We start from the raw sequence: 12,781 nt of genomic DNA, 5'->3' as shown, positions 1-12,781 counted from the left end.
GCTTATGCGAAGACCGACTCAGACCTTAGTAAGCCACTTAATTTTCCCTTCTGGCCATTCACAAGAACTTGTGACCCCCAGGACCAACATCCATTCCAGTCTCTAAAGCATGACTGCTTCATATGGCTTCAGCTTACTGTGTACTGCAAGTTGCTGTGTAGAGGCCAGCAGATTTGCAGCTGACCTTTGAGCAACATATCCGTTCATGCACCACTTCCAGGATGTCCTCCTTCAGGACAGAGCTTTGCTTCTAAACGTTCAGGTACTAGGACTATGAAACTAAAGTTCACTCAGCATATGGATATCTACAGAATCAAGGCCCCCCATCCCCCAAAAAACAGTACATTCATCACTCCTGTATACATTGAGGTGGTCTGAAAAGAAAGCCCATGAGAGCCACATGCTTTTATTTCTTACATTAACTCACAACATCTAGGAGTTAGTGCATGAGCTGTTGACAATACATCTCACAAACAGGAAGGCTGCACCTACAGCTCTGTTTCCTAGCATATGCAAATTCAGCAAACCAGGTTTATCGATCTGTACTGAACATGTTCACTGATGTAGGACCCGTTTATTGTTCAGCCTCAGGACCACCGAGGTAAACCGTCATTCCTACAGCCTCCATGCAAAATTAAGCTTGAAATGTATGGTGACAGATTAAGGCACCTTTATGAAACACTGACTGCTGTTAATGGTAACATATTGCAAGGTACTTGTTCTTTGCTGAAAGATATAAAATGCATTAGAACCATGCACAGAACACAAAGGTAAAATGCCTTGTGTAATTGTCACAAGCCTGACCGGAAGGCAGCCCTAGTGCCTTTTTCAAACAATCAAAAACCCACCCATCCACATGCACAATAAAAATAAATGCTTAGAGGTCCCTGTGGCAGCAATAAATACACTATTTCACGGACTAGACTCACTAATGTAAAATGGACTTCACAGTGTGAACTGCACAGGCAAATGTTCCTAGGCACCCTTCAGTTCATGAAGTTTCTTTATTACATAAGCTCATTCCTACTTCATACAACACCGCCGTTTGCTATCATTAAATTCCCTACAGATAACAGTAGGCTTAGTAATATCTTAGCAGGTATATACCCTATGCCAAGGTAGAGTAGGAACAGGCCCAAATAAGCTAGTAAAAACACATTTACTAGCCCAGTACTTTTTAAGGTATCTTGGGGCAAAAAAGAGGACAAAGGGACCCAGGCTTTTGAATATTAGCAGCAAGCACCCCAGAATATATAGCTAATGTCCTAAGTAGAAAATCTCCATTCAGCAGATCTTTGCAATTTGTCTGAAGAAAAGAGCAGCAGGAGCTCTCTCTAGCTCAATATATATATATATATATATATATATATATATATATATATATATATATATATATATATATATATATATATATATATATATATATATATATATATATATATATGTATATGTGCCAAACAATTCCCACCACTTCCGTTTCCCGGCGAAGAAGGAACTCCGACCACCACAGCAATTCAGGCAAGATGTACGTTTATTTGCGTTTCCCACGCAGCCTGCAACGACGAGTTTCGGGCTTCAGGAGCCCTTGATCACATTCAGCAAGAATTGCATCACTGTTACTTTTTATACATTTTTTACCTCAATGTGCACACCCCCTTGTTTGCGTGGACTACAAGTCACGTGATGAATGAACAGGAAAGAAAGACTACCATGTAGCTTATGATCTCCTGGAGTCATGCCAAAGAATTATAATAACTGCATAAATGCATTTATAAAATCAATGATGAATCAACTACTTGATTTAAACCAAAGGCAAAGTTGTACACATTAACTGAGTTGAATAACTTCTCACAGGATTAATCCCCATTTCATATATTTACACTGATATCCTATTAAAATATATGCTATAATTCAACCGTGAACACGTTTGCCAAGATTTACGTTGTTTAAATGATGTCTGTTATACATTTAAAAACCCCTTCATTCAGACAATCACTTGAAGTTCGCTTGAGTCCTACTTGACTGTGAATAGTGCAACGTTATCAAAAAGTGCTTAATACTGTGAAAAGGTGCAAAGATAATAAATATAAAGTGTCCATTGTCCATCTTATATCAACATAATCAACAATATCAAAGTTCATAGCCGGTCAATGATATATAAAAAAATGGTTTCGTCCAGTCGGATATCAAAACCTATATTACCCATGTCCATAGGACGTTTGGAAAATGCCATGAAAAATATGTCATGTTAACATAGTCAATATAAAATGAGTTAAAAACAATGAAGAGAGTCAAAAGAGTAAAAGTGGCAGAACTGCTTTGTGGATCCATGGGCAAAAGGTAAAGTGCAAATGCAATATTTCTGTAATGCACAGCAGTACACGCACATATAGATATATAACAAAAACCAATGCTGTTATGTGCTATTTACAAGTATGTGTACATGTCCTCCGAGTTGTTCAGACCCCTTGGCCATTTGCTATCTAGTTCTAAAATGAACTTAGTCTCCAGCTGCCTGAGTCTCTTTTACCTGTTACCGCCCCCTTATATATATTACTGCTCCAGAAAACACCAAAAGCGAGACACTCTTTCAAGCGGCTGCTGCAGCGTGGTGGTGTACCGCGATATTTATAAAGGCTCCACAAACTTTTCTATTCCACGAAAAGAATAAGCAGCACTCCCGGGATATCAGCAAAAGCGAGTTTTATTTTCAAGACAGACGCGGTTCGGGAAAGCTCCCTTCCTCGGTGTCAAACATTAACGCTCTGCGCGGCGCCATTTTTAACCACACATCTGACCAGTAATGGTGAACACAAACGAGGGACTCCTGCGCATACCACATAATAGCAAGCGCCATTTGTAAATGGAATATTTACAAAAGAATCAGTGTTTTAAGGCAACAATACAGTTAATTAGTTATCTGTCACTCAAACAATTACTACGATAACATCATCAGTCGCTATCTTGCCGTGAATCGGCTGTTACGACGCAGGGGGTCGTCGAGTCCCTCCTATAAACAGTCAATCATAGGTGGAAAGTGCAAACGAGGGATACATGCGCGTGACACACAATAGTAAGCGCCAATTGTAAATAGAATATTTACAAGAAATTAGCATTTTTCAGACAACAATACAGTTCATTAGTTATCTGTAAATTAAACATATTCACAATTCTACGATAAATATATGAGAACGTGCATAATAAATCCATAAATGATTGTAAGTAAAACCAGATTGCATGATATACATCTTATTTTCTTCCCACTGTGATTTATTTTAGCCCAGATGTACAGCCATTTCCTCCCCGCTGTTAAGGCCCCCAGGGACCTTAGATTGTAAATCCACTATGTATCGTGATTCTAGTCTCCTGAGGTTTTGTAACCTATCCCCTCCGCTTTCATTCTCTGGAACATAATCCAGGCAAAAATATTGTAGGAGGTTTCTGTCGCTTTTATGCTTGATCGCAAAATGTCGAGCGACTGGATAGGAAAAGTCTTTATTTGCAATTGCTCGCATATGCTCCAGGATTCTAAGTTTCACCGGATTGATGGTGCTCCCTATGTAGATGAGTTTACAGGGGCAACGCAGACAGTATACAGCATGGCTAGTATGGCATGACATCAATTTATTGATTCTTCTACCTCCCTTACAGCCTTTGACTTCATAGGATAGTATACGTTTGCTGAAGGCGCAGGCTTTGCACCTTCCACAAGGAAAGAATCCCTTCGCTTCTTTTATTGATCCCGTTCTTTTTACTACTGGATCTAGATGGCTATGTACAAGTTGATCGCGGAGCGACCTATCCTTCCTAAAAGTGATCAAAGGGGCGGGGGGAATGTCCATGCCAATTATGTTGTCCGTCTTCAGGACATGCCAATGTTTCTTCATCAAAAATCTGAGGCTATTGGAATCACAGGAATATGTAGTTATCAATCTAAACCTCCCATCTTCCAAGTTGGTTTTGTCTTTTTTCTTTTTAAACAATGACTCCCTGGGTAGTTGTTTAACACAACGGAGTGCATTGTCAAGAAGGTTGATCTTATCACCTCTTGCCAGAAATCTGTTAGTACTCTCTATGGCTGTCTCATTGAAATCAGAGTCAATTGACCAATTGCGTCTGAGTCTAAGAAATTCCCCATAGGGAATACTTTTCACTAGACTGCGGGGATGACTGCTGGACGCATGCAGTGTGCTGTTTCCCGCAGTGGGTTTTCTATAGAGTGCTGTCTTAATTTTCCCATTGCATATATCCACCTTAAGATCCAGGTAGTTGGCTGCTGCCAGACTTGCCTCGCCAGTGAACCTTAGATTACAGCTGTCATTATTTAGTAATCTCACATAACTTTCAGCCTCCTCTATCGAACCATTCCAGACTAAGAACAGATCGTCTATGTATCTGTGCCAAGATACAATTTTATTCAACCATTCCTCATTCTCCGGGGCCCAGGCTACCTGCTCCTCCCACCAGCCCACAAATAAATTCGCGTAGCTGGGGGCGAAGCAGGAGCCCATCGCCGTACCTGAGACTTGTCTGAAAATATTGTCCTGGAAAAGAAAGATGTTATTCTTGAGACAGAATTCAATTAGTTCCAATAGCATTTCATTGTGCATTGCCAGCTTTAATGGTCGTTTCTGCAAAAAGTAATTAACCGCATGTAGACCCTGAATATGGTCAATGCACATATAGAGACTTGTTATGTCAAGTGTTATTAGGCAGTATGAAGTTTGCCAGTCAAGTTTCTCAATTCGCTCGATAAAGTCTGTAGTGTCTCTTATATATGATTTCAAAGAGAGGACTATTTCAAACAAAAAATAGTCTAAGAATCTCGAGAGGTTCTCCGTTAATCTGCCTATCGAAGAAATGATGGGTCGTCCCGGCGGTTTATCAATGTTCTTATGTATCTTAGGAAGATAGTAAAAGGTCGGGAGAATCAGGTTTGTTGTCTTTAGGAATAGATACTCATCCAAATCGAGCATATGTTTATCATGCCATTTCTTCAGCAGGTTACATGATTTCTCTATGCTCTCATGGTACGCAGTCTTTGAACAAGATTCATAACACGTCTTATCTCCAAGTTGCCGCATTGACTCCTCCACATATAGCTCACGTTATATAATGACCACATGCCTCCCTTATCCGAGGGTTTGCAGATGATACTGCTATCTTCTGCTAGATGTTTCAGTGCCATGCGTTGTGCTTTAGTCAGATTGTCCTTCCTGTTCTTAGGTAGCTTTTCCACTCTGATAGCCATCAGCTCCTTGATGATTAAGTCCGAGAAGGTGTCTATGGCATCTGGAGGCATCTGTGGTAAAAATTTAGAGGTGGGTTTTAGCCCACTACTCGGTGCCTGTTGCTCGATATCAACTCTAAACAGTCTCTGAGGCAATGATGTGGGGGTTGCGGTATAATCCAAGATGTTTTCCTGTCATAGATTTTCCAATAGTTCCAATGCTGTTAAGTCATTTACATTAAGAAGATCTGTTTCTCTATGACTGATTTTAAGGAACTTGATCTCTTTTGGAGTTCGTTTAATCTGGTGATATTTATACAATTTCATTTTGCGTACAAATTTAAATAAGTCTATTCTCATTTGGGTGTATTCCGTGCGATCATTTGGGCAGAAGGTGAGTCCTAGCTTTAATACAGACTCTTCGCAAGGTGTTAAAACTTTATTCGAGAGATTTACTATCGTCAGGAGATCTTGTTTCTCTACCATCTGGCTCATCTTTTGCTCCTCGTTACTCTCATCATTGTGGGTTTGGCTCTTCCCCTTCCCCTTCCAGCCGCCCCTTCTGGTTTGCCTGCCTCTTCTGGGGGTTTGTTCTTTCCACCCGTCAACCAGTTTTGTCTGATGATTTTGAATTCCTGCTGAAAAGGGGTTTTTGTTGCTGTTCCTGAGGAGCCTGCTAGTTCATCACCTGACTGTTCTTCCTCTGTCACTTCCGATTCTGAAGTCCACTGTAGTTTGCACCAGTGTTTTTTGGGTCTTCTTTTTGTTGGCCAACTCCTTTCGGGTCTGATTATATCTCTTTGCGAAAGTTAGAATCCTGCCCATGGCATGGTCCCGTTCATCACGGTCAAATTTTTCTTGTTTTCGGATTTTAATTTTAATTTCATATTTCTCCAGCCGTTTCTTCATTGATATTCTCAGTTGCTCTTGTTGATCTTTGTCAGGATTCTTCACTAGCTCTTCTTCAAGAGTCTCGATCTCTTTCAAGGCTTTGTCCCGGTCGCTCCAAGCAAATTGTATCAGAATCTCTAGCATCCCTTTGCATGATGGGGCTATGTGTGCTGCCCAAGCCTCCAATAGCATGGAGCTGGGACAGTAAAAATACGCAAACATCTTGGGACTCGTTGCACCTCTATGTAACTTTGGAGGGAGGTGCCCACCCACCATTTGCGTATTTCCCGCTCGTAGAGCTTTTCAAGTTTCATATATTGGGTGGCCAGCGTGCCTCCGCCCTCCGCCATCGGTTTCTGCGGAGGCTGCGTGATATCTGGGTTTTTGTTTTTAAACATTCCCGCTGCCGCTTCTTTGCATTCCGTGACATTGAACATCTTTAGGTGGTGGTTGATACTGTGGTGCTCCGGTCCCGGATCACCACTCCAGCCACTGACTCGCTAGCTTGCTTGTTGATCCCTCGCCTAGCCGCAATCGAAAGTTAAATGAGTGTGAAAGAAGATTCAAGGCTTACCGCATTTCGTCGCGGTTCAGTCCGACACTCTTCATTGATATGTTCTTTATCTTGAATCGGAATTCTCCTCTTCAAAGACTCGATTGCGGTGGTGCACTCGCATTAACTTATTACTGCTCCAGAAAACACCAAAAGCGAGTCACTCTTTCAAGCGGGTGCTGCAGCACGGTGGTGTACCGCAATATTTATAAAGGCTCCACAAACTTTTCTATTCCACGAAAAGAATAAGCAGCACTCCCGGGATATCAGCAAAAGCGAGTTTTATTTTCAAGACAGACGTGTTTCGGGAAAGCTCCCTTCCTCGGTGTCAAACATTAACGCTCTGCGTTTGTGGAGCCATATATATATATCAAGGTCCGAGAGGGACCGAAACGCGTCATGGCGGTGGTGTTTGGCGAGTAACAGAAAATAAAAATATTCAGCACGACTTGGGTACGCATCGTCTCTTGGGAGAATCGATTTCTGTGTGCTAGAGGCGAAAATCAGGATATATATATATATATATATATATATATATATATATATATATATATATATATATATTTATAAAAAATCAACAATGCATCCTTACAGAATAAGGCTAAGCAATGCAGGGAAATCTTGTCTTTGCACATACAAAAATAAACCAAGTAGACCAAAAGGCACTCAAACTGCTTTTAATTAACAGCAGAAAAGTAGTCCTGCAAAGAGAAAAGCAGGCATTGTTACTCCATAGATTGCATTATAACTTCAATAGCATAGAAACTTAAAGTAAATGTAGAGAATCAAAAACTGGCACCGTGCCTTTAAGGCAGCCATGAACCCTAGCTTCCCATCATGACCCAGGGGTGACAGTTAGGTCACTTGTTCTTTGCGGAAGACCCAGAGGTCAGGGCACAAAGAGATGCCAATCTTGGCTCATTTGCCCAGGGAGATGGGTGGGTTGCTTATGACTTTGATGAGGATACCCCTGGAAGGAAACTAGGATTACAGGTAGGTAACTTACAATTCTCTTCCAGGGGATCCTCATCAACAGTCATAAGCAATTGAATAGAGTAACAAGCCCATCCCCTCTTCCTGCGGGCAAATGAGTACCATAAAAAAAAACACAGAAACATTAAACCAATTTGAATGAATTTAGCATTGAAATGAATTGTATGTCAGGAGCGGAGGCTTCTGATTAGGCTGTATCTTTCTCCATTTATTGTACTTTCAAAGAATCATAATTTACATTTAAAACCACATCAGCCAATTCTATGCCAGGAAGCCTCATATCTTCCTCTGCGGGCGCTCTATCTTCCTCTTTCGTCGCTGCTCCAGCAGCATACAAATGAGTGTTCTTTTGTCTCTTAATTACTCTGACTGATTTATGATGTGACTTTTCAATGTTATGGCTTACGCAGCAATTTTTTCATAGCGGATTGCTTAGCGCTTGCTTTTGCTGTAAAATTGGCAGCTTTTGTTTTCAGGTCTATCGCGGGAGCGTTTCTCCGCTCCTTCGCGGTCCCGGCATCTGCCTTAGGCTCTGAGAGCGGTGCGGCCTCCCGCAGCTAGGGGACAGCGTGCCCTATCGCTTACGCTCCTCAGGAAGCTTTACCCCAAAGGTGGCCGCGAGCCGTCTAGTTCCGCTTTAACGGCCATAGCGGTTCAGACAGGCTCGCGCAACCGCGGGGGAAGAGCGTTTAAGTGATTCTAAAGCGTTTGGGCTTATTTTACTGTACAGAGCCCCTGCCTAGAGCCTGAACACCCACGCCACGGCTAAGACATCAATTTCATTGAAGGGACCGGCCCCGGCAGGATTATTTACGTTAACCTCAGAATATAGAGGGTGCTTGGTCCCAGATTTGTTTTATTGATCCCATTTAAGTGTGAGCTGATTTCACAAGGGTTCTGCCCTTTATTTTGCCCTTTCAGATATCTGATATTAGGCTTTTATGGAATATGATGATTACGACGAGGAGGAGGAAGAGCAGGTCTTGTACCTACTGGTTGATGACCATTTTTGTCAGGTTATGGACTCCTCTATAATGAAGGCCGTGTCCCAGGTGGTTGCGCCGCTGGAGAAGAAAATAGACTTGCTTCAAGCACAATGTCAACCCCTCAGTCAGAGGGACGATCTATTGGGGCATACAACTCGCCTACCTCCAGGCCAACCCTCCACTAGTGTGGTAGATCCCAAACGGAAGCGTTCTGAGGACGCGGGTGTATACTTTTTCGCACCTAAAAAAAGCATTCTTGGACGCCAAGACTTCTGAACCCCCTTGTAAACCGGAGGAGAGTCCGTCTGGACCCTTCGGGGTTTCCGATGATGTAGTTACACTGGACCCAGATGAATCCCCTCAGACTTCCGATGGGGATGGGGAGTTGGAGCGTCCATGGCGCCCTTCTCACCCCATCCAGTCACGGTCTTCAGATCTTAGTGCAGACATGCTCAATCCTGAAAAACTGCTACATCCTCGCTCGTCGCAATAGGTTCCAGCCCCCGAGGTGGCAGCCTATATGGCGAGCAGACTGCGTAAGCCCCTGGATCAAGAAGTGCGCAGTTGCCTTCATACAGAGTGCCCGCATCCTACCCTAGAGGATAAGGTCGCAGTTACACCAGAAATTGATCCTAAGATGTCCACCTTTTTGACAAAATTTTTAAGAGATCCCAAGAAAGGCATTGAATGCTCCTGGAGAGCGTGCCAAGAAAAACTCTTGGACACAGCGGGGCCTTTGGCAAAAATTCTAGATATGGCCGAAGACGCCAAGGCCTCAGGCACTCTGATTTCCCCGGACACACTCTCGAGTTGGGCACAGAGAGCGATTATTTTTCTGGGAAATGCTAATGTGGCTATTTCAACTGAGAGGCTTCACATTGGTTGTGAAGAAAACCAATGTTTTCTTCACAATTGGTCTTTGCTTACCTCCAACGCTTGGGTTTTGCAAACCGTCAGTGGGTTTCAAATAGAGTACTCAGGTACCCAAGCAGCCCCTTCGACCCAAACCTATAGCCTTCACTCGAGCTCAGTGTTCTAATAGACAACATAATTTCAGACTTACTGCGAAAAGGGGCGATTACTCACTCCACTCTACACCCTCTGGGGTTACTCAGCAACATTTTCTTAGTGGAAAAACAGGATGGGGGCTATCGTCCAGTAATAAATCTCAGAGAGTTCAACAGGTGGCTCATTTACCGCCATTTCAAAATGGAGGGCATTCACTTCCTACGGGATCTGGAGTGGTACACCTGGATCTGAAAAATGCCTACGTTACGATCCAGATTTTTGCCCGACACAGACGTTTTCTTCAGTTTCAGTGGGGCTCAGAGACTTACGAGTTCACCTCCCTTCCTTTCGGGCTGTCCTCCGAGCCATGGTCCGCCGATGCTGGTGGTCCACCTTCAAAAGGCGGTGTCCCTCTTGGAGTGGCTGGGGTTTGTTATCAACGAGACCAAATCAGACCTTCTCCCTTCACAGTGAATGCAGTTTCTGGGCTTTATGATAGACTCAGTGGCGGCCACCTTGTCCCTGCCCTCTCGAAAATTGTCCAAGATCAGACACGAACTGAAGCGCACTCTAGCAAGGACTACAGTTTTGCTATGACACTTAGCCAGGGTGGTAGGCCTTCTGTTGTCATCAATTTAAGCGATATTTCCTGGGTCCCCTGCACTACAGGGCCCTTCAATGTCGCAAAACCTTTCACTTGCGCAACGGTCTCACCTACTCTGAAATCGTACTCCTCACAGAGGAGGCCAGAACAGAGTTGCAATAGTGGGTCGAACATATGGATGCATGGAACGGCCGAGAAATATTCGGTTCCAAGCCGGATCTGGTAATAGAATCCGATGCAAGTGTCTCTGGCTGGGGCGCGCGTTGCAGTGAAGTATCTACAGGCGGACGATGGTCATCTTCAGAAAAGACCCTTCACACCAACTGCTTGGAGTTGATGGTGGGTTCTTTTGCAGTGAAGTGTTGGACAAAGGACAAGGTCCAAAGTTGTGTTCTTCTCAAGATGGACAATGTGGCTGCAATACGCTACATCAACCATCTCAGCGGGACTCGATCCAAAGCGTTATCCAATCTAGTCCGCGATCTTTGGAAATATGGTCTGTCCAACCAACTATCCCTGTCAACAGAGCACCTTCCGGGGTCGTCCAACCAGGTGGCAGATTGGTGCTCTCGCCACTGAAAAGACACCAGCCTATGGCAACTTCAACCCAGTGTTTTCAGGGAAATCCGGGCCCGATGGGGTCCTTTCTCAGTGGACCTCTTTGACTCTCGGCTGGACACCCATTGAAACTTTACTACAGTTGGCATCCGGATCGGGAGGCATTGGCAGTGGATGCTTTCCTTCAGGATTGGAACAAGGAACGGGGTTACGCGTTTCCCTCCATTGCAATGATCATGAGGTTATCAACCCAGGTGAGGAGACAACAGGCGGATCTGGTGAATATTACCCTGGTATGGAGGCCGCAATCCTGGTTTCCGGGTCTGATGGAACTTTCCTGGGATTTTTCAATCCCTCTACCCCTCAGTCCCGAACTCCTCAAGCATCCTCAGAGGAATCCTCACCGCCTTCTGACCACAGGCAGTCTGCGTCGGATGGCCTGACGGGTTACAGGTAACGCTGGAAAGTCCCAGGCCTTTTGGAGGATGCTGCCATGTTGCTCGCTAAATCCGTGGCTGACAGCACCAATAAGAGATACCGATCAGCCTGGTCAAGATGGAGTAGTTGGTGTCTGCGACAACAAGTGGATTCGATGGGGACGGACATTGTCCATGTCCTTAACTTCTTAGCCTCGCTGGCGAAGGGGGGATTGGCTTATAGGTCAATTAATACCTTTCGTTCAGCGAACTCGGCCGGCCACGTTCCACTGGATAATCGCCCGATTGGGTAACATCCTTTGGTCTGTAAACTATTGAGGGTAACAGATTATTGGTCCCTCCGGAGCCACGTTACTCAGTTTTGCCCCCTAACACATATTTATCGAGGAAACAGATGTCAGCTAAACTCGCAATGTTGCTGTGTTTAATTTCTTGTCACAGAGTTTCGGATGGGAGGGCCTTAGATCTCACTCTGGAGGGAGTTACCTTTCACATTTCTAGGCGTACTAAGTGGAATTCACGCTCTGTATCCTATCCTGCATTTCCGGACGTCACTAAATTGTGTGTGGTTAAAGCACTCAAAGCTTATGAGGTTGCAACAATCGCCCACAGGAGGTCAAGCAGTTGTTTATTGCTCTTACGAAGCAACACCGGGTGGTTTCGTCCCCTACTATTGCAAGATGGGTCCGCTGGGTTATGCAGGAAGCTGGTATAGATATCTCCAGTTTTGGGGCTCATTCTGTAAATGGTGCAATGGCATCCAAGGCTTCTACCCTGGGGACACGGCTTGAGGACATTCTGAATGCCGCGGACTGGTCCTCTGACTCCACCTTCAAGAGATTTTACTTTAAACCAGTGGTGTCACTAGCTTCTTTGGTGGTGGACAAGCTTTAAACTAGCCTCCGCTCCTGACACAGAATGCAACATTTCCTAGCTAACGTGCAGGAAAGTTTCAATTCTATTAAGGATGCGGAGGCGAGGATTAGCTCACCCGGTCTTCATGCGAACCCTCCCCGAATTCTGCGTTTGTATGGTGAGTAAAATCTTTGCAATGAAGGTTCTGTACTATGAACTGTTGATGATATTACTCATTGCAAGTTGACAAGTTAAGTGGTGTTAAGTGGTTTCATAGGAGGTACCCCATTGAGCTTACTTAATTTCTTTATATCTTAGGTTCGGATACTGGCAAGCAGTAATAATTTAAAGACTACCATGAGGGGGTCGCAGGAAGAAAAAGGAAGATAGAGCGCCTGCAGAGGAAGATATGAGGTGTCCTGGCATATGATTGGCGGATGCTGTTTGGGACATTTTCTGTTTTAATTTTCCCTGTGTTCATGGGAAATGCGGTTTTAAAAGTAAATTATGATTATGAGAACCAAGATACTCCTTCACGTCTTCAGACTGGCCTTAGGAACATTTCATCCTGGATGAACGAAAATATACTCAAACTTAATGGTAGTAAAACCGAGGTTCTGATAGTAGGCCCCGACCAGAACCTCTGGAACTCCAGAAACTGGCCAC

At 44.0% G+C, this 12,781-nt stretch overlaps 1 protein-coding gene across 1 annotated transcript in view; it reads right to left on the bottom strand.

Moving 5' to 3' along the window:
- LRRCC1 (leucine rich repeat and coiled-coil centrosomal protein 1) overlaps positions 1–12,781 on the bottom strand; it is a 407,257-nt gene that overhangs the window by 52,672 nt on the left and 341,804 nt on the right. The window lies entirely within an intron of this gene.

The sequence above is a fragment of the Lissotriton vulgaris genome, chromosome 4_1 (assembly GCF_964263255.1).
Source record: "Lissotriton vulgaris chromosome 4_1, aLisVul1.2, whole genome shotgun sequence".
Classification (NCBI taxonomy): Eukaryota; Metazoa; Chordata; class Amphibia; order Caudata; family Salamandridae; genus Lissotriton; species Lissotriton vulgaris.
This window is presented reverse-complemented; position numbering and strand designations above follow the sequence as displayed.